Here is a 21,351-nt window from a genome sequence, read left to right on the forward strand (position 1 = left end):
AATGACTTTCGTAGACAAAGTTAAGAATTACTTCAAGAAAGACAAACCCATTAAAAGTAGAGAAGGAGTTATTATTCCCCCACCAAACACTCCTGCATCGTTTATGATGTTTGACAGAGGTTACCATTCTTGTGTATGGTTAGAGAATTGGGTGGAATATACCAAAGATGATGGAATTTTAGCATTCCCTTTGGATGGTACCTTTAATGGAAGAATTTTGTTCAACCTAAGGACCCGAATGAATGATTTACATCCAAGACCTAGATTGACGCAGTATGAGGCGTTAGAGGAATGGGAGATAGAAGCATTTGAGTGGGACAGACCAAGAATTGACAAAGGATTAAGTAAATTTTACCCAAAGGTTAAAAGAGAAACCAAAGAAAAAAGAATGAAAGAACGGAGACAGAATATGCTAGTGGAAGGACTTTACCCAGTACTAACGGTAGAGGAGCCGGTGGGAGGTAAAAGGACTGAGAAAACTAGACATTTAATGACTAGAGGTGATTCCGATGACGAGTACATGGAGTATTTATTAATGAAAAATCCACCTCCCTATAATGAAGAAACGAGAATAGTTAAATCCAAATATCCCGTTCTTTAGGCCACCCTGTCATGAGGGGTCAATCATTTTTAATCCGACTGCCCCGTTTTTAAAGCCACCTTTAATTCCGCAAGTGGTACATGAGTCCTCCATCGAAAGAGTGTTACAAGAAAGAGAAAGAGAAGCGATAAATAAACAGAGAAGTCCTGAGGCTTTGACAATTCCAGTAACTATTGCCCCAGTTGTTCCTTTGTACAGAGATAAACAAGCTAGTCCAAAAACTCCAGTTATAACTACATCAGTAGTACAGCTAAGAAAAGAACCCCTGATAGTAGATGATCAGGCAAGTGAATGTGAATCCGTGATTTCCTTAATGGATTTACCAATACGAGAGCCTGAAAGTGGTTCCATGAGGAAACCTACTCCTGTACCTGCAAGGGAAGTGCAGATAGAAACTTCATCAGGTACGAGAAGTGCCACTGTAGTAACTCCTGAAGAGATAAATAGATGGACCTGAGAAATAGAGAGACCAAAAACACAGCCCAAGCTGTTAGATATTTCTAAATTAAGAATTAAAATAGAAGAATTGATGAATGGGAATGTGGGATTGGAAAGACTAAATACTCTTAGTAAAGACAAACTGCTGTTCGTCTGTAAAAGCATCACTAGAAATACAAAGGTGTTTCATGAAAAATTAATGGACTTGGCAGCTAGCATGGGAATTGACATTGGTAAATCTAAAGTATTACAGAAACCTTATTGAGTAGAATTTTCTGACAAAGATTTAGAAAACATGAAAGTGTCAGGGAAAAAAGTCCAGATTAGAGAGCGGATGAATTTAATGCAAAGATGGGGTGAACTAGAGAAATGGAAAGCAAGATGGGCAAAGAAAAAGGAGGAAGTGCGGTCAAGGCAAATGACTTCAGAATATGTCTTAAAAGAGGCAGACAGGGTAGAAAAATTATGTGCCATGCGAGAAGTACCTAGTGGAGGATATGTACATGTGCCATGGTCCCGACAAGATATTGTATCATTTACAAATGGCTTCCCAAAATTGCGAGAAAAACCTGTAGAGTGGTATAGACAGGTTGAGAGATTTGTGAATGTTTCAAAATGCCTCCTGAAAGATCTAGATGGGTTCTTTGACATTGTAGTTCCCGTAGATCTGTGGACAGAATGTAAAATTGCTGTTGATTGGCCAAATGAGGAGTACCCTAGAGACCCAAAGACAGGGGCTCCTTCCGAAGATGTCATGAGGAAGTACAATCAGGTGATGTTGTACCTGAAAGGAAAGGTACTTGCAAATGAGACAGACTGGACCCGAATAGATAGAACCACTCAGAATCGGGATGAAACTGTACATTCATGTTAAGAGTGTCTGTTGCAAGTGTTCAAAATATATAGTGGCCTGGACAATATCGAAATGAAAGACATGACCCACTTCATTTCTCGTTTTGTGTTAGGGTTAAGGCCTGAGATCTCACAGTGGATCAAAGACAATAAAATCTGTTGGCAGGCTAAACCAATTGATGAAGTCCTTAAATATGCTAAATACTGTGAAGATTAGTTAGAAAATAAGAAAAATTGAATTAAAAGAAAAAGTCAGGTGGGCACAGGTAAAATTAGCTGAGCACCAGGAACAGCAGTTAAGTAAAATGACAAATACTCAGAATCAGGGCCCTGGGGGCGGGGGAAAGCCAAGGGTAAAAATAAGAAGAGTAGAGGCCAGGAAAAAGTTCCCCTGCCATGGGTGCAGAAAGATGGGGCACTGGAGGGAAGAGTGTAAGGCTGTGCAGAACGATAATGTGCAAATTAATGATTTAAATCCACAGATGCTGAATGAGGTACCACAGAAGACTCAGCAGCAGGTAAAATAGAATCAGTTGCCTCATGCACCTAAGCCAAAATATAGGAGCAAAGCACAACAGGGTGAAGATACCGAAATTTTGGGAGGAAGGGAGGACAGAAATGCAGCAACTTCGCAATTCCTGTTAAATGATACATTCCTCTGTGACGAACCTTACTGACGGTGCCTGAGGGGGGGGGGAGGATGAGGAGTGCGTGCTTGGCGCCTCCTTGCCGGTGGACCAGTCAGGGCCATACATTGAAGGAAAGGTTGAAGGAAAGGATTACACCTTTCTGTTGGACACTGGTGCAACCCGTTCTACTGTGAGAACAGCAGATGTTCTAAACCTAACCCTCTCGGGAGAAGCGTTCCAAGTAGTGGGCGTTTCTAATAAATTAATTAGTACCCCAGTTACAGAACTCATGGAAATTAAAATAGGGAATTTCAAAGAGATGCATAGATTCGTTGGTTGTGATTCAAGTCCCGTGAACTTACTAGGACGAGATGAAAATGAATTGTACCATCCTTTGCACTCCAAATGGCGTCGAAATTCAGACCCCAGATGAAGATGGAATATATAAATTGATGCTAATTAAAATTAAAAATTTGACAATACAAGACTTACCTGAAGAGCTCCAACAGACAGTGAAACCAGAGGTATGGGATTTTACTGGAAAAGATGTAGGATTAATGGCAAACGTTGACCCAATCAAAATAAGTATAAAAGAAGATGCAGTTTACCCAAATACTCGCCAGTATAAAATGAGTGCAGAAGTAAAAGCAGGTGTTGCTATTGAAATAAAAAGGTTACTGGAAGCAGGCATTTTAGAAGAAGTAATGAGCAGTCCTTGTAAATCGCCCATAATTGGGATAAAGAAACCAAGTGGTAAGTACAGGGTCGTACAGGACCTGCACAAGGTTAATAAAATCGTTGTTCCTTGCTGTCCTGTTGTGCCAAACCCTGCAGTGATCTTTTTCAAATACCATGGAATGCTGGATGGTTTACTGTTATTGATTTATGCCATGCATTGTTTTCAATCCCATTGCATTCAGACAGCAAATGTATTTTCTCATTTGAATTTGACAGTCATATTTACGTCTGGAATCGTGTCCCTCAGGGGTACACAGAGAGTCCTTCGATTTTTTATCAAATTCTGAAAAAATGCCTTGAATCTCCGATATTGTCTGGAGAATCAGTTGTAGTGCAATATATAGACGACCTCTTGGTGGCGTCTAAAAGCAGAAGAGACTGTGTTGTTAACACCATTGCGTTATTGAACCATTTAGGTGAAGGAGGACATAAAGTGTTGCCAGACAAACTACAGTTCTGTACCTCCTCCGTAAAATATCTGGGGCACCAGATAGATAGAGATATCAGGAAGGTTACCACAGAAAGGATTAGAATAATTCGAAACATGGAACTGCCCAATACCCAGAAAGAAATCAGAATGTTTCTTGGAGTTGTAGGATACTGCAGGCAGTGGATTATGGGATTTGCAGTCCTAGCAAGACCATTAATAAAAATGACAAAGAAAGGAGCAAAAGACCCAGTGGAGTGGGATAGCGAAAGCATGTCAGCTTTTGTGAAATTATGGGAATGTCTATGTACAGCTCCCGCATTAGGAATGCCTGACTACTCAAAGGAGTTTGCACTGTTTTGTGACACACGAGACAATTGTGCACTTTCAGTCCTGACCCAAATTCATGGGTTAACTAGACGTCCAGTAGCATATTTTTCCTCTACTTTGGATCCAGTGGCTGCTGAATTACCTGGATGCCTGAAAGCAGTAGCTGTAACCTGCATGAGTCTTGAACAGAGTGAATCCATTATTATGGGACATCCTGTAACTGTGTATGTTCCACATGCAGTTGTAATTTTATTGACCAGAACCAAAACTCAGTATTTCACACCTAGTCGGCTGACTACGTGTGAGAGAATTCTTGTAGGTGCAGGAAATGTAACCATTGCCTGATGTAATATTTTGAATCCAGCTACCCTGCTGCCAAATTCACTCACAGCAGAGGTGAAAGGAGAAGTTGAGCATGACTGCCTAGATCTGACTGAGTACAGTACAAAACCATGCCCAGATATAAAAGAAGAGCCCTTACCTGACGAAGATTAGGAGCTGTTTGTAGATGGCTCATGCATGAGACATGAGGAGGGAGGTCTAAGCGCTGCTTATGCAGTAAGTACGTTAGGCGGTCCAGTGGAAGCATCTTATTTGCATGGAGTCAAGTCTGCACAAATAGCTGAATTGGTTGCATTGGCAAAAGCCTGTAAATTTAGAAGGAACATGAAAATAACCATATACACGGATATCCAGTATATTTGTGGTTTTGTGCATGACTTTGGCCAACTATGGTTGCAAAGGGAGTTTCTAACTTCTTCAGGTATTCCTATCAGAAATGGAAATTATGTGCAAGACTTACTGGAAGCAATCCAGTTACCAAAAGAGTTGGCTGTGGTTAAGTGTGCTGCTCACAAATCTGGCAATGACAAAGTGACAGCAGGTAATCGATATGCTGACTAATTGGCCCAACATTGTGCAAAATACAAAATGGCTATTAATAAAAAGATGGGAGTAAACGGAAACAGCTGCCAACTTCTGATGCTTGAAGGAATAAAAACATGGGAAGAAGTGAGAGATCTACTGGATGCAGCAGACCTAAAAGAAAGGGAAATTTGGAGAAAGTTTGGCTGTCGGAGAAGGGATGGAGATGGTGTAATTGTTTACCTTGATGGCATGCCTGTGTTGCCAGACTGTCTGCTTGCTCCTATGGCTAGGTTGATACATGGATACACACATTTGGTAAGAGATGCTATGATACGCATCTTTAGGCAGACATGGTTCAACTCAAGATTCAGAAACATAGCAGAAGCACTCTGCCAGAGGTGCCTATTTTGTCAACAATTTAATCCCGGAAAGAAAACTGTAGTTTTGCCAGGAAAGATTGGAAAGGCAGAAGGCCCTTTCATACGATTACAACTTGACTTTATTCAGTTACCCCCATGTCGAGGAATGAAGTACGTCCTTGTCATTGTCTGTTTATTTTCAAAGTGGGTGGAAGCTTACCCTGCTCGCAGAAATGATAGCATCAGTGTAGCCAAACTGTTACTTAGGGAGCTAATACCTAGGTACAGGTTTCCAGTCACAATTGAGTCAGACAGAGGTGGGCATTTCCATAGCGAAGTAATAAGACAAATTTGTGAAGCCTTCAAAATTATGCAAAAACTATACTGTGCATATCGCCCAGAGGCTTCTGGAGTGGTAGAACAACTGAATGGCACTATCAAGTAAAGATTGGGAAAAATGTGTGAATCTACTCAAATGGAATGGCCAGATGCGTTGCCACTTGTTTTGATGGGACTCAGAAGTATTCCAGACCGGAACACAGGCTTGAGTCCACATGAGATACTGATGGTAGGAGCAATGCGGCAAGCATGGGTACCAGGATAGAAACTGATAAGCATATCTGATGATTTGGTACTAGAATACTGCAAAGAACTGGCTGACCAAGTGTGTTCTATCTCTCACCAGATTGGGGAAGATGCTGTCGCCAGACCAACAAATCCAGCACATGACCTGAACCCAGGTGATTGGGTCAGAATAAAGAAACATACTCGGAAGAGTTGCCTTGCACCGAAGTAGGGAAAACCACGACTAGTAATTCTGGTTACCACCACAGATGTGAAGTGTGCAGGTGTGCCACGGTGGATACATGCCAGCCATACAACGAAAGTGAAAGAACCGAAAGAAACTGAGGCTGAAGGTTGTGCAGCTGAGGGGTCTCAAGAAATTGGCCCTGAAGTAGCTGTAGATGAACAACCGAGCTCCAGTCCAGATGATTGGGTCCCAATAATCAACCTGACTCTAGGTCCAATAAGGATAAGAAGACAAACCTATTGAGATAGAGAGTGGGATAGAGAGAATGAGACAGGAATAGAAGGAGATAATCAGATCATCGAAATCCAAATCAAATCTGACGATGAGGAAGACCAGATGGGGAAAGAACAGATTATTGACACTCCTCCAAGAACTCCTGAGCCTGAAAAGGGACAGATAGAAATCAGAGCGGAAGAAAATCAAAAGTTTGAAGTGCTTGAACAGGATCAGATAGGACCAGATAAATGTGTTCAGGAAGAAGAAATTGAAACAAACCAAAGCCAGAACCAGCATACACCTGAACAAGGCCAGTATAGTAACCAGGCAGAAGAAATTGAAATAAGACCTGGAACTAGTCAGACAGGAAGGGAAATAGAAAACAATCTTGAAAATGTGCCACAACTGAATGAAAATAAAAGAGCAATTAAAGAAGACCAAAGCAAAGTACAAGTTAAAAGACTCAGAAAAGGAGACAAAGTACCAAGATTTGTCAAAAGACTGAGACTAAGATTAAAGACTATCGACGAGAAACTTGAGCAAGAAAATCAAGACTCCAGTAAAACTGATCCGGATGTGATAAAACCCAAGAGAAGAAGTGCCCGAATAAAGAGACTGAATAACAAGTATCAGAGTCCTGAGTGGACTTATCTTGTGTTGGAAGACTTTGAAAACTTGGAAATAAGTGACGAAAGTGAAGAAGAAGTGATTACTGACCAGACTGACAAAGAAGTGAAACCAACCTGAAAGTTGCCCTGAGTAAGCAACCTGTGCGAAGTTACAAAGAGGAGTTGAAGCTTCTTTTGGACCAAAATGTCTGATTCCTCTGTGAATGGAAGACCGAGACAAAATTGTTGTAAAACATGCTGCAAAGTATGTTTATGTGGTGTAGCATTAGTACTTATACTATGGCTAGGACAAACAATAACTATTCCTTATATGATGAATAAAGATACTAATCTATACCCTACCGAGATAGTAACAACGGACACAGAAAAGCTGCAAATGAAAGATGCACCACAAAGAGTAGATACACAGGAGAAAGCACTTAGTCTTAGACGACCTAAAATGGACTTAGATGCATCAGATGAGGAAGGACTACACTATAATAGAATCAAGAACAGAACTCATTTAAATGTATTTGCAAATATTTTAGTGCACTATGTAGAAGCAATGAAGATTGAAGACTTATGTCTGCATGAAGCTACCCATTTCAGTGGCTCAGGGTGTGACATACCACCATTTGCCACTAACCTATGGAATTTTCTGTAGTATTTTAGCTAGTTTGTTTTATAAGAGAGTACCTTTACAGTATTATTATTCCAATTCAGATGTGATATTTTCTGAACTTGCTATACGTGGCAACCTAAATCCTGTACATATTAAGAGTGATGTAACACGTTATATGGGTGAATACTTTCGAACTATAGGTACAATAGATATAGGTGAAGAGCTAACGCTGCTATGTTGCTGGATTTCGAAAAAAAGGGGAAACTTTGTCTTCACAGAGAGAAGACAAGTTACTATAATAATATATTCATTGGTTCCAGTGAATGCGAACACAATTACAAGGTAATTGGAGGTTGGGGTTTCAAAAATGGGTCAGAACCTGTGTTTTCCGGAATTTATTATATATGTTGGAACAAGGCGTATGTCAAATTACCAGACCATTGGTATGGAAGCTGTTATTTTGATATTGTCTTTCCAAAGATATACCATGTAAATGAAGTCGCAGGAAACAATGAAGAAACTAATGGATTAATATGTAGTAAACGAGAAAGTGTTGGAGAAATAATAGGTGAAATATTCAGTGCATTGATACCTACAGTGGGAGTTTCTCTGAATACACACAGATTCTGCAAATTGTCAACAGTAGTTGATCGGTTATCAACTGACACTGCTGGAGGTTTCCTGATGGTCAATACCGAATTAGTTGCGATCAGATCTATAGTTTTACAAAATCGACTTACTCTTGACACTCTATTGGCAAAAGAGGGCGGAGTCTGTAGAATGTTGAAAGCACAACATTGTTGCACATATATTCAAGACAAAAGTGTTGGAATTAAGAAGTATGTGAAAAATATAACTAATTTGGAGCTTAAACCACTGGAGGTTGGTAGTGCCTGGAAGAGACTGACTAATGGTCTCTCTTCCGTAGGTAGTTTGTTTTCTAATCTAGGTAAAAGTCTTGTGAGTAAAATACTGATGCCAATAGTGGGAATAGGATTATTAGTGTTCATCATAATAATTTGCCGCAAATGTCGAAAGCACAAAAAGAAATATACTGTGAATAGGAGAGGAATAAAAAGAAATGTCGAAGAGCTCGAATTAGAAGAAATGAATAATCAGATATACAAAAAAATGAAAAATTCTCTTCCTAATAAAGGTGCTGAGAAAAAGCTAAAGAGAAAGTTTGAAGAGATTGAAATGGGTGAAATGTGAAAAGTTGGCATCTGGTTCCATTAATAGTGATGATAGTAAATATCATCAAAGAGGGGATTGATGGAGCAAGGATTCGCACGTTAAGCGACTTGCTTTTATTCATGAACCTCGAATAATTATTTAAAAAGTAACCAACATGTTCGTTTTACTAATTTTGCATATTTTCCATTATACGGGGCAACCGAGTGAAGCTTGCTTATGTGTCAATTAATATTAATACGCTTGCAACCTAAAATGGCCGCTGCTACGCGAGAATTTAGACTGCGCATGCGTCGGTCATAACCATATGACGTGACGTACTGGCAGTTCTGGTGGGAAACTGTTTGCACATCTGCAATAAAGCTAATATGGCTGCTCTGTGTTCTCACATGCCTGAAGCTTGCATTGCTGCTTTCACTAAGCTGTTCGTTCTGCTTAATCCTAATGCTATAGTTTATATTGAAGTAATGGGAGTAGTATAGAAATTCATGGTATACAGTGTAATCATTTAGTACTGTGTTCTAAATTGTTTTCTCTTACTTTTCATGTATCGTATTCTTTGGGCCTGGGAGGTGCTTACTACTCCATTTTGCAAGTCTTTACTACGCAAGACATGTTGCAGAGGGAAACGAATTCTGCAGCAGTGGAACCCAGCAAGCCGGCAGCCACAGCCAAGATGCTCCTGGGAACCTGACCTGCGACCTAGCGAGAAGAAGCTGAACTGTGCTAGGATTTGATACATTTGTATTCACTGATATATTCACCATTGTTAACCGAAGGCATATGTCATGAGAACCTGAAATTCAATGGGCGTATATGGAATTTACATACAGTGTCTGGGAAAGTCTAAATTTTAGGTGGTGTGATGACCTAACCACCTCCTTTGTCCAATCAAAATTGGGGATCCTTATACTTGCAACATTGGGGGGTGGTACACTGACCCAAAAAACAGTATAACTAGCATAGGTTTAGCTAGAGAAATTGTCCGACTTGTCCGAATAGCTGACCTGTCACTGACTCAACGCACTCTATAGGTGACTGAAACAGAGAGATGCGGAGCACTCTGTCGGTAGGTTCGAGAAACCCATTCGGGGTTTTGGGAAGTAAAAGTGCCGGCGAAGCATTTTGTTGATAGAATTCATAACCCAGTCGGAGTTATTGGCAGATTCCTTGCAGAGAGGGAGTAGCGCAGGCTTTTGCACCGAAGCTGCAGGTGCTGGTCGTAACCTTTGGTGAACCCGGTCTTGATCCAAATTCTGGGGTTATCCTGTCCTGATTGTCCATGAGCTGCATCTGCTCGCTTACTGGCACCTAAGTCGTTGGAGTTTTTTCCTGTCTTTTCCAACTGACCCGTGGCCAGGGTTGGTCTTCACTTTATCCTAGGTAAATATAAGTCTGTTTGGGTGAATATAAAATATTTATCATTTTCCTTTTTCTTAAATTCTCAATTATTTCAAAGCTTACTTAATTGCATATGTTCCTTCTCTTTCCCGTCCCTTGGTAAATGCGATTTTTCATGCATTATTGACTATTAGCATGTCCTAATTTTTCCCCTACCTATAGTAAATGCTAAATCATTTCTATATAGTATATGTTCCTTATCTCACCCTCCCTTTAGGAAATAAATTGAATTCATAGTATGTTCCAAATCTTACCTTCCCTATAGTTTAACTGTGCTGAAACCAAATTCTTAAACTATATGGTTGCATTTCTCTTTTGACTGTTAGTACATTGCAAAAGTCTTGGGTTTAGCATGTTCCTTTTCTTTACCTTCCTTTAATCAAGTTGCGAAAGGTGTTATCTAAATATGGCATGTTCCTTGTTCTTACCTTCCCTTTAGTTTAAAGTTCTTAAATGCTTAGCATACTCTATCTCTTGCATAGCGATACGCTGTTTATAATTTTGATTATAGATAGTCTTATTTGTTTTAACCTTATGCTCATGACATATGATGATGAAGATGATTAGATAAAACTTTGAACCTACCCAGAGTCTGTGGTTATTTCATATTTTACAAATGTTATAAAATGTTCTTGAGCACCTAACTTCAAACTCAACTCCCTGATCCAATGTGTTTAAAGTTCCTAGTATCTACATTGCTAGGTTATATTATTATTATTATTATTTAATTTTATAGAGCGCGTAGTCACCCTTAAGTATCCCAGCGCTAAAATCAGTACAACTAGGAGTCAGCAAGGGAAGGGGAGAGACAGTTTAAGGGAAGAGGTGGGTTTTCAATTGCTTCCTGAACCGTAGGTAGTTGGATTCGGTTCTCAGGTAGTGCGGTAAGGCGTTCCAGAGACGTGCGGTGTGAACCGAGAAACGTATTCCTCCTGTTCGGGCCTTCTTAATTCTGGGGGTGACAATGAGGTGTTCCTGGTCGGAGCGGAGGGATCTAGGGGCTTTGTATGGTTTGATAAATTTTTTTAGGCTTGGGGGACCATTGTTTTGGAGCAGTCTGTGTGCTAGGCAGAGGGCCTTGAACATCACACGTTCTCTAACCGGAAGCCAATGGAGACACTTCAGCGCTGGTTTGGCTGAGGCTCTGGCCGGGGTGTTAGTAAGGATCCGGGCAGCTGCATTTTGGACCCTTTGTAGTTTATTCAGGGTTGCCTCTGGGGCCCCTAAGTAGATGGAATTACTAAAGTCGAGCCTAGAAAGAATCAGTCCTTGGATCAGCAGTTTTTGAGAGTTGTGGGGGAGTAGGGGCCGGATCTTTCGAATTGACCTGAGCAGTCCAAAACACGTACCGGCTACCTTTTTTGCCTGTGTTGCAAAAGATAATTCCTTATCGAGCCAGACACCCAGGCTTTTTACCTCTGGTTTCGGATCTGGGATCGGGCCTAAACAGGGTGGCCAGATGTTATGAAGTGAAGTGGGTCCCTTCTGGCCAAGGAGGAGAATGTCAGTCTTTGAGCCGTTGAGTTTCAGAGACGATCTATTCAGCCATCCTTGTATCTGCGTCAGACAGTTGTAAAGGTCCGCAGCTTGTTGTTTCGGATGAGAAAGGGACACCACTAACTGAGTGTCGTCGGCATAGCTGACGATGCTCACTCCGAATGGGATAACAACCTCCTCCAATGGGGACATGTAGATGTTAAATAATGTGGGGCTCAGGGAGGAGCCCTGAGGCACGCCACATTGGAGGGGAGTGTCGGAGGAGCAGGTGTTGTTCTCCCAGATTTGAAAGGAGCGTTGACTCAAAAAGGACGATATCCAGGACAGAGCAGTTCCTTCCACACCGACGCTCATGAGTCGTTGGATGAGGAGCTGATGGTTGACGGTGTCGAAGGCCGCACTGAGGTCGAGGAGGATCACTGCCACTGATCCTCCTTCGTCTAAGAGTGCTCTGGCCTCCTCCACCGCCATGAGAAGGGCAATGTCGGTGCCCTGCCCGGGGCGGAAACCCGTCTGCGAGTTTTTTAGACGGTTGTTGTTCTCCAAAAATTGTGACAGCTTTCTGTTCACCATTTTTTCCGCGATCTTGCTGGTTCCCGGGAGGAGGGAGATTGGTCTATAGTTTGCCAGGTCGACAGGGTCAAGGGAGGGTTTTTTTAGAAGTGCCTTGACGACTGCCGCCTTCCAGCTAGGGGGGACGACTCCTTGTTGAAGGGAGGCGTTGATGAGGTGGGTGAGAGAAGGGGCGATCGAGGGTGCTACCTTTTTGAGAATACGTAAAGGGGCAGGTTCCCTGGGAGATCCGCTTTTAATAACTTGCAGCGTATCTTCGACTTCTTCTACTGTCACTTGTCCCCAGGAAGTGATGCATGGGAGGATAGGAGAGTTGCTGGCTTCTCTCTCCTCGCTCGAACTAGTAGGTGGAATAGAGTCGAGGATTTTTTGGATTTTCTCCTTGAAGAAATTAGCCAGCTTGTGGCACTTTTCCTCATCAGCTTTGGGGTCTGGTGGGTCTCTCGGTCCCGAGTCAGGGACTTTGAGGAGTTCTTTTAAAATGGTAAAAGATTCTTTACTGGAGCTAGCGGAGTGTTCTATTCTCTCTTGGAAGAATAGACTTTTGGTTTTGCGGAGGGCGGTTTTGTAAATTTGTGAGGCGGTGTGATAGGCTTCCTTATTTTTGTTAGATTTGTCCTTCCTCCAAAAGCGTTCTGATCTCTTGCATTCCTGTCTCAAGAATTTGAGCGCCGGAGTATACCAGGGAGCGGGAGCCACTCTTTTTATGTGTTTAAGAGTGGTGGTTTTCGGGAGGAGTTGGTCTAGTGAAGATGTGAGCCAGGAATTGAATTGTTTGTCGGCCGTGACCGGATCCATGGAGAGGGCAGGTGTCGAATCTGAGAGTAAGCTGGCCCACTCTGCCGGTTCAAGCTTGTGCCAACGTCGGTCCGTCACTCGGATTTTGGTGGGTTGGGGGAGTGCTGTGGCAAGGTCCCAGGAGAAGGGAACAAGAAAGTGGTCTGACCACGGAAGGGGGATGGGGGGATCTGAGGTGATATCCCCAATATTGGTCAGGACGGGGTCCAGAAGGTGTCCTTTGTCGTGGGTGGGTTCGTTGTTGACAAGTCGGATGTTAAATGACCTAAGGTCCTGCAGGAGATCCAAAGCTAAGGGATCGGTGGGGTCGTTAAGGTGAAGGTTGAGATCGCCCACGAGGAGGAAGTTCGAGGCAGAGGAGGCTGATTGTGATACCATGTCAATGAGGGCGTTGAGGAAATTCCCTGTTGTCCCCGGAGGGCGATAAATCAACAGTCCTGAGATGGAGTGTGTCGGGGAGATTTGAAGGGCGAAATGGCAGCTTTCGCAGTCTGCAATGTTGGCGTTGCTAGTCCTACAGGCGAGATGTTCTCTGTGGATAATTGCCAGCCCCCCTCCTCTCCCTTTGGGTCTATGTAAAGTTTGAATGAGGTAGCCTGGGGGAAGGGCAACGACAATATCCGAGTCCGTACTAGCAGAGAGCCAAGTTTCTGTGAGAAACAGCGCGTCCAGGCCATGATCCTGTATCAACAAGTTGATTTCGTGCGCATGCTTAGGGAGGGAGCGGCAGTTAAGGAGGCCAATCTGTAGTTATAGGAATTAGAAGTATATGAATCACAAGATATACTGATAGTAGTGTGTAGGTTAACTGGATTGATGTTAAGGTGTGAAGTTTGAGATTATGGGCCCAGGTGAGTATGAGTAAAATATCCCAGCTGGGTGCCCTGCGCGCTCTATCAGAGGGCAGAGCGGCAGGAACAGTATAATGATATTCTGGGGGTCTTTGTTTAGTATACAATCAATAGTTGGGGGAAAATGCAGTCATAGAGTGCAGCTTTAATGTTAAGTCATAGCTTAGGGCCTCTTCCCCCTAAAAATATACTTCTGGCTACGAGCCTATCCTGGGTGTGGGCCTCTTGGCCCCGGTGCCATAGGGGCTGCAGGCCAGACAGGTGCAGGGGTAGAGATGGGGCGTCCAGTTCTCGGGTGTCAGAGGGTGCTACAGGTCAGATTCAAGGGGTGTCGGGATTGCTGTGAGTAGGGGCAGATACGCTGCATGGGAGGTGTAGGCCAAAGGGCTGAGGTACACAGTGCTCGGATATCCGTCAGTGCTGCATGAAGGAGCAGAGACTCTGGTAGACCACACTGCGGCTTCAAGCACTGTAATGGGACGAGACTGGCGTGCCGGGCTCTTTACGGGCCCCGGGGCTGCAATGGAAGGGGCTCTGCGGGACAGGACGGAGGTGCATTGATGGAGCCGTCAGTACAAGTACTGAAGTACCTGGGGTGGTTTACTAAGTAGGAAGGCGCCTCGCGTGACGTCGTCATTTAGCAGCTCACAGGTCCTGAACCTACCGCATAAAAAGTAGTTACGAGACAGCACAGCTCAAACTAGAATGGGTGATCTATAGCGCCTAATTTGTACCAGTGGTGGTGGGCGCTTAGCGCTGGCACTCTTTTTTGATCCAGGGCATATTTCCTCATCTTCGGCCTTCAGCTCAGAGAAAAGAAAAGAAGACAGTAAACAGAGGGAGAGAAATATAGGGAAACGGTGACCAAAAAGAAAGCGGGGGCGAAAAGGAACGTGTGAGAAGACCCGCTGGTTATTCTCTTGCCCCAATTAGCGGACGTTACCTCGGGTGAAGCGTGAGGTCACTTGTGAGCTCAGAGCTCAGAGCTGCAAGTCTGACTGATGTGCGTCGGCAGAGCCGGGTGGGGACTGACCTTATAAGAGACTTTACAGGGGTGATTTGGGCGCATTGCCAGCATTACATAGTGTCTTGTAGGTAATTCAGCTCAACTCTCTAATTGGACTGCGCTTCCCGGAATGCATTTTGCGTCGAGGTCGACCCTAGCCTCGCTTGCATTGAACTAAATTACCTTGCACCTGCAGTAGCGCGTGGAGCTGTGCAGAGGCTCGCGAGCTGACCAAGGCTCCCGATTGGCTGGTGGTTGGGCAGGTGCGGATCATCGGCTGATTGTGGGCTCTGATTGGGTGAGAGGTTGTCGGGGAGTGCAATCAGCCGAGCTGGGCACGCGGGCGGACTCCCGCGCCCTCATGTAGAAGCCGGAGCTGAGGCGACCGTGACTCGAAAGCGGCGAAGGAGCAAACTTTGGGTAATTAATTTCCATTTGTTGCCAATTCTCGGAGTACGGTTAAGGGTGTTTGCTGTAGACAGTGGGTAAAAACGAAGGGGCTTATTTACAAGCCCCTTTCGCCGCTGCTGCGTCACTTTTCCCCATATTAAAAGTAACGCACTTGTGGCGCAAGGGGCTTGCAAATAAGCCCCTTAGTTTCCCCATGTCACCGCCACTTCTCTCGCAAGGGACCCAGCTGAGAAGTGCCGGTACACCCTCTGTCAAGTCTAAGAAGTGCAGTAACTCGGCACCGAGCAACCCCTGTCCGTTTAACGCACTGCCCTTGAATAAAGCCACAGCACCTGGTTTTAAAGCAACTTCATACCGGCCTTTGTCCGGTGTGACCGTACGAGTTGCAAAATAAATCAAACCAGAGGTTAAAAGCTGTTTGCACTGCGGTGTTTAATAAAAAGGGACCTACAAGCCGCGTTTTAAAGAGAGCAGAGTGGCTCGGCGGCCATCCGGCCTCTAGGTATATTTCAACGGCCTCTGGTTCACGTAATTGTAGAGCCACTGGCTCAAAGTGCTGTTTACCAAAGCTAAGGATGGCGTCGCGCACACAGTGGCCCTCTGGGACCCTGATTCAGACCATAGGCTCGAACCTTCCAATGGTGCAGCCTGTGCAGTGACACCGGGGCCCTCTGAACCGTGGCCATTCTTGTATTGTACTACCCAAAATGAGCCAGAAACTGTCTTCTTGTTTGCACCATGGCCCTCCTTACTATGCCCATATTTTGGGTGCTAAGCACCTCCTACAAGAACTATCTAGATTTTTGCAATGAACGGTTAGAACTTCGCCAGCGTTTGATGAAAATGTCTCCTTGCTAATTGATGTGCGGGGCGGGCATCTCTCCGCGCGCGCGCACCGAGGGGCCCGGGCGGTGAGAAGTGACGTCCTAAGGCATCCTTTTCAAAAGTCCCCTGTCTCCCAAGCATTGCACCGCCGCCCCATTCATTGGGAACTTGTGGGTGGATACCAGGCGCGCAACACCCATTGGGCGCACGGGGCTTCAGCCCCCCTCCCCTCCGACGAGTACTTAACAGGTCTTTAAAAGACCATTTGCGTGTAAATGAGGCTTTTGTTGTGTGCTCACCCCTTCTTATAGCCACTCCTCCTCCCCCCCCCCCTTCCCAATTTGGCTCTAGTTGCCCGCCCGCAACACACCCTGGACAGCATTTATTCTTCTCGTATTCAAACTACTTGTCTTTGTTTCTAGAAAAGCACACAGTATTTGTGGAACTGTTTTGCTGTACATTCTACCTGTTTTTTTTTTTTGTCTGGTTATGCTTCACTTTCTCTTGAAAAAAATCACGCGATGGCAAAAAGGAAAATACAGAGAAGGTCGTTGAGGTGAGAAGTTGCAGACAACACGCACACGCGGCCTGCACTCGCAGCCGCAGCCTTCACAAAGACAAAAGGCGCTCGCGCCCCTCTGAGTAGCTCTCACTGTCGTCGTCTCTCGCGCCCCTCTCGCAGAGAATGATTGGCCGAACTGTCACAGGGCGGTACTATGTCAAAACAGCTTCGCTGTGACGTAATCCACAGTGCCTTGCTATGTGAAGCATCCTCGCCTTCCCAGAAACCACTTCACCTCGGCACGTGCATCACCTTTGCCTGGCAAGAAGCACAACTACCCCACTCCACTGAGAGAACTTAAACTGACATCTGTATGTATATAGCGCCCACACTGACTCCAGGGGAAGTCTTGGCACTGAATAGTGGGTGTTATCAGGATCAATAGCCCTTATTGCATTGACCCTGGGAAAGGTTGACTTGACTTTGATCTGTGACCATGTGGTCCAGCGTAGATTCATGTGAAGGATGCTTCAACTAAGATACCGTAATCCACAGCACAGCGGCGCCCTTCAATATTCGGACTTTATACATGAGATGTAAATTGTGGTGGTATTTCCGTAGCTTCACTTGATCTCTGAGTATTGTATTGTACCTCTGGCCTGGTCTTCTTTACCCAGTTGTGACCCAGGACTGCCCACTCTTTCCCTCTGATGTAGGAGCTACATTGGCTCCCGATTCGGCAGAGGGTTGTATTTAAAGGATTGTGTATCGTACATAAGGCGCTGTATGGTAATGCACCAAGATACTTGAAATCCCGCCTATCCCCATATACACCGAGCAGGACTTTGCGCTCGTCGGACGCTACCCTCTTGTCCCAATCCCGCTTCAAACTGGCTACGGTGGGGGGACGCGCTTTCTCCAACACACTCCCAGCTTTGTGGAACAAACTGTCCCCAGAACTAAGGAAGGAATGCAATCTGTTATCCTTTAGAAAAAAGTTAAAAACTGTACTGTTAAAGCAAGCATGGAGCAGCCTCTAGGCGTACTGTTAAGATCAAGTAAATGCCAAACCCCCACTACGTAATCTGGACAAACAGCGCTTAGAGACCCCGGTGGTTATAACGCGCTATACAAATTAAATACATAAATAAATAAATAAATAAAATAAATAAATAAAATTGTCCTAACTTTTTGTTCTGCTAGCCTGCTCTCCCTCTCTGCAGATCTGTTTTGAATAAATTAACAAGCCTAAGGTGGCTTTGAGTCTGGATCATATTCATGATGTAAAAGCTTGTCAATCCCCACTCCCTTCAGTAAAGATATGTCCCCCCCCCTTTTAGGTCTCGCCTTTGCAGCGGATGCGCGCTGCATAGGCAAAAAAACCTTTTGCAAACGTGCACACGTTCCATTGCCTTCAATGGCAATGCATGCACGTGTGGCGATTCACTAGCGGGAGCGCGCATCGCCATATGATAGCACTTATCACTCCTGGCGCTGCTCACTCTCGCAAGTGAAACTTTTTCACTTTTAATTGTTGGGATTGGTCACAGCATGTACATAATGACTGGTGTCTTTGTTTGTTTTCCATACATATTCAATGTTTACTTTATTTGATTACCAAATTAAAGAGAGTGGCGCCTTATAGACCCAAAGGGAATAGAGCTCAAATACTACACGTAAACAACAAAGGTTCCCTTAGGGTGTACTTACTATTCAAATACTGAAATGCTCAACACTTTCCTCACACATACTTCACACAACACCAATCGAAATTTGACTTGACGAAAGACGCTCTTTTCGTCAAGTCAAATTCTGATTGGTCAACCCCTTTAGAGAAATAGGATACTCTAACTCCCAGTTGATCCAAATGTTTATGAATTGACTATTCAAAAGACATAGGGAGATGTCTTTGTTTATATATTTCTCCCATACCTTTGTTCACAAATTTTATGCACAGGGGTTTCTTAACTGTTTTTTTATATATATGTGATGTACATCATGCACTAAATTAGTGTGATTTTGTTCTTTTTCAATAATAAAACAGTCGCTTTTTATGTAATTTTATGTTGTTGAGCTTATGTTTACTTTTGCAAAAGTTTCATTATAGTTGTTACCACTGGTGTCGTGTGAAGTATGTGTGAGGAAAGTGTTGAGCATTTCAGTATTTGAATAGTAACTACACCCTAAGGGAACCTTTGTTGTTTACGTACTTTATTTGATTGCCATGTCTTTCCGGTCCTGCTATTTATAGCGCCTCCAAGCAGCGCGTCGGTGGGAGTGAAGCACACCGGCGCAGTGTACTTATTGGCATGGCTGCTCTGAGTGCACAGATTGTCAGTCTCAATTTATGAACTGCGACCTTAGTCAGTTGGTGCAGTCCCACGCCATCAATCATAGCCAAAATCATTCTTATGCCATTGGCTCACTCTTTTGGCCAGAATCCCACACCTAAAAGTTAAAGGGGTTCTGACGCTCACTAGGTCGGCTACTCATACCCAGGTACTCGTCTCTCTTACTGTGCACAAGTCACGCGTCTTGAAGCTCCGAGGATGTCACAGGGTTGAGACATATGTCTTTGAACATAGTGTCACTCATTCTTTTTCCACAATGTCTCTCATTTGGTGCGAGTCCCACGCCTTGGTGCATTATCTCACTCGTGTTGACACCACTGTCTCACTCATTTGGTGCAAATCCCACACCCAATAGTTAAAGGGGTTCTGACACACTCACTAGGTCGTACACTCATACGCTGGTACACATTGTCTCTCACTGATCAAAAGTCCCACTTCTTGGAGCACAGTGGCAGTCACTGAGCCTGGGTCTTATGTCGTGGAACACAATCTCATCTATTCTTACACCACAGTGTCACTCATCTGGTGGGAGTCCCACTTCTCGGTGCACTATCTCGCTCATCCTTACCACAGGGTCACTCATCATGACTTGGTGCGATATCTCACTCATCCTTACACCACAGGGTCACTCATCATGCCTTGGTGTGTTATCTCGCTCATCCTTACACCACAATGTAGCTCATCATGCTTTGGCGCGTTAGTATTTACCGCACACTGGTACACAATGCAGTATTTACTGCACGCTGGTAAGCGATGCAGTATTCACCACACACAATAGGTTTCAAAACTCTACCATTCAGTACTATTTAGTGGCTATGGTAAACGCCTCATTTTTTAGTTTCAGTCAGTAAATGGGGAATTACAGGCAGTGTCATTGTTTATTGCACTGAGAGGAAGGAAGGGATCTCCGGTGCTGGAGAAAGACGTGTGTGTTCTACCTCAAATCGTCAGGGTTCAACTTTTAACCGCCAGTCCCTTAACAGCCCGAAGACAGCACAGCCAAAGTCAGGATGGAGATATTCAACAACACTTATACCTCCAAGAAGTTCTAATGGGTGTCACAGAGTGGTAGAAAGGCCCAAGGTGCCCGAGTTGGGTTGCCATGTGGCTGGCTGCTGTCAGCTCTTCGACACCCTGGAAGGGTTTGAACACCACTACAATGCGCTTCACCAGAAGGTCTGCTCCTTCTGCAAGCGGTCATTCCCATCTGGACACCTGCTGGATGTTCACATCCTTGAGTGGCATGACTCTCTTTTCCAGATACTGTCGCAGAAGCAAGATATGTACCAGTGCTTAGTTGAAGGCTGCCAGCAGAAGTTCAAAACCAGCAGAGATCGATAAGAGCATTTGATGTAGGCTCACCTGTACCCTTCCGATTTTAGATTTGATAAACCAAAGAAGGATAAGAGTCCAGGCAAATTAAGTCGGAGCCCTCAGCAGAAGGACCTGGTTATCTCCATGGATAGAACCCCGGAAGAGTCAGCAGATAGGGTAGATGTCTGCCCCCCAGAAACTACAGTCGATGGCCCATGCATTCCAAGTGTTAGCAGTGGCACAGCACTCCTCTATAAGCACAAGATGCCCTCCACTATTTGCTTTGGTCAGGGTGCTGTGCGAGGATTTAAAAGCTCAAAGAAAAAAAAGCGACCGTTCTTCGAGTGGTTGGTAGAGCTACATTAATCTTCAACAGCATGAAAGTACAAGAAACGACTGCAGAATGGCACATCTGCCTGCTCAAGACTGTGGGTACAGAAGACATGTGCAGGCTAGAGCTAGAGAAGCCTTCTACAGCTTGCTTGGAGATTCCTGAACCCGCTGCACTCTGGTGATGTATGAGCTTTCTACAGCTTTTTTCTGCAGGAGTGTTCAATTGCTGGAAATATGTGGAGACCTGAATGTAACTGAAGCGAGTGTAGCCCAATAAACACTCTCCTGGGCGTGGTAGGTTGACAAATCATCCTCATTACCGCCGACTCTCCAAAATATCTAATTTCACCATAAGGGAAAGAGGCTCTCCCATAGGGACGTGGCCTATGTAATGAAGGGCGAGGCTTAAAACACACGCTAAAAATCTGTGCTGATCATAGGGGACCGACAGGTATTTTGCTGTTTCTGTTCATTCATCTAGATATGTAATACAACAATTAACATTACACGTACATTTGCAACTGGTGCTATTGTTTGCATTATATAAAACCTGCTGTTGATGTCACCTCAAAGTGATTGAAGTGACATCAAAAGCAGCGACGGGTGCTACTATTGCAGAGTTCATTTTTTTGTTTACCCCACCCCGAGGATAACAAGCATTGGCATAGCTAATAGGTCTCGTTTTGTGACCTTTATAAGTTTTTAGTTTACCAGCACAATATCCTAATATCCTTGGTGCAACAACCTCCACTGTTGCATGGCTAAAAACGTATAATGTCCCAAGGGAGAAAGCTATTGGC

At 44.2% G+C, this 21,351-nt stretch overlaps 1 pseudogene; it reads left to right on the forward strand.

Moving 5' to 3' along the window:
- The first annotated feature begins 238 nt into the window (after positions 1 to 238).
- LOC147685473 (zinc finger protein 511 pseudogene) lies at positions 239 to 20,584 on the forward strand (annotated as a pseudogene).
- Positions 20,585 to 21,351: the final 767 nt, after the last annotated feature.

This window comes from Lissotriton vulgaris, chromosome 10 (assembly GCF_964263255.1).
Source record: "Lissotriton vulgaris chromosome 10, aLisVul1.2, whole genome shotgun sequence".
NCBI lineage: Eukaryota > Metazoa > Chordata > Amphibia > Caudata > Salamandridae > Lissotriton > Lissotriton vulgaris.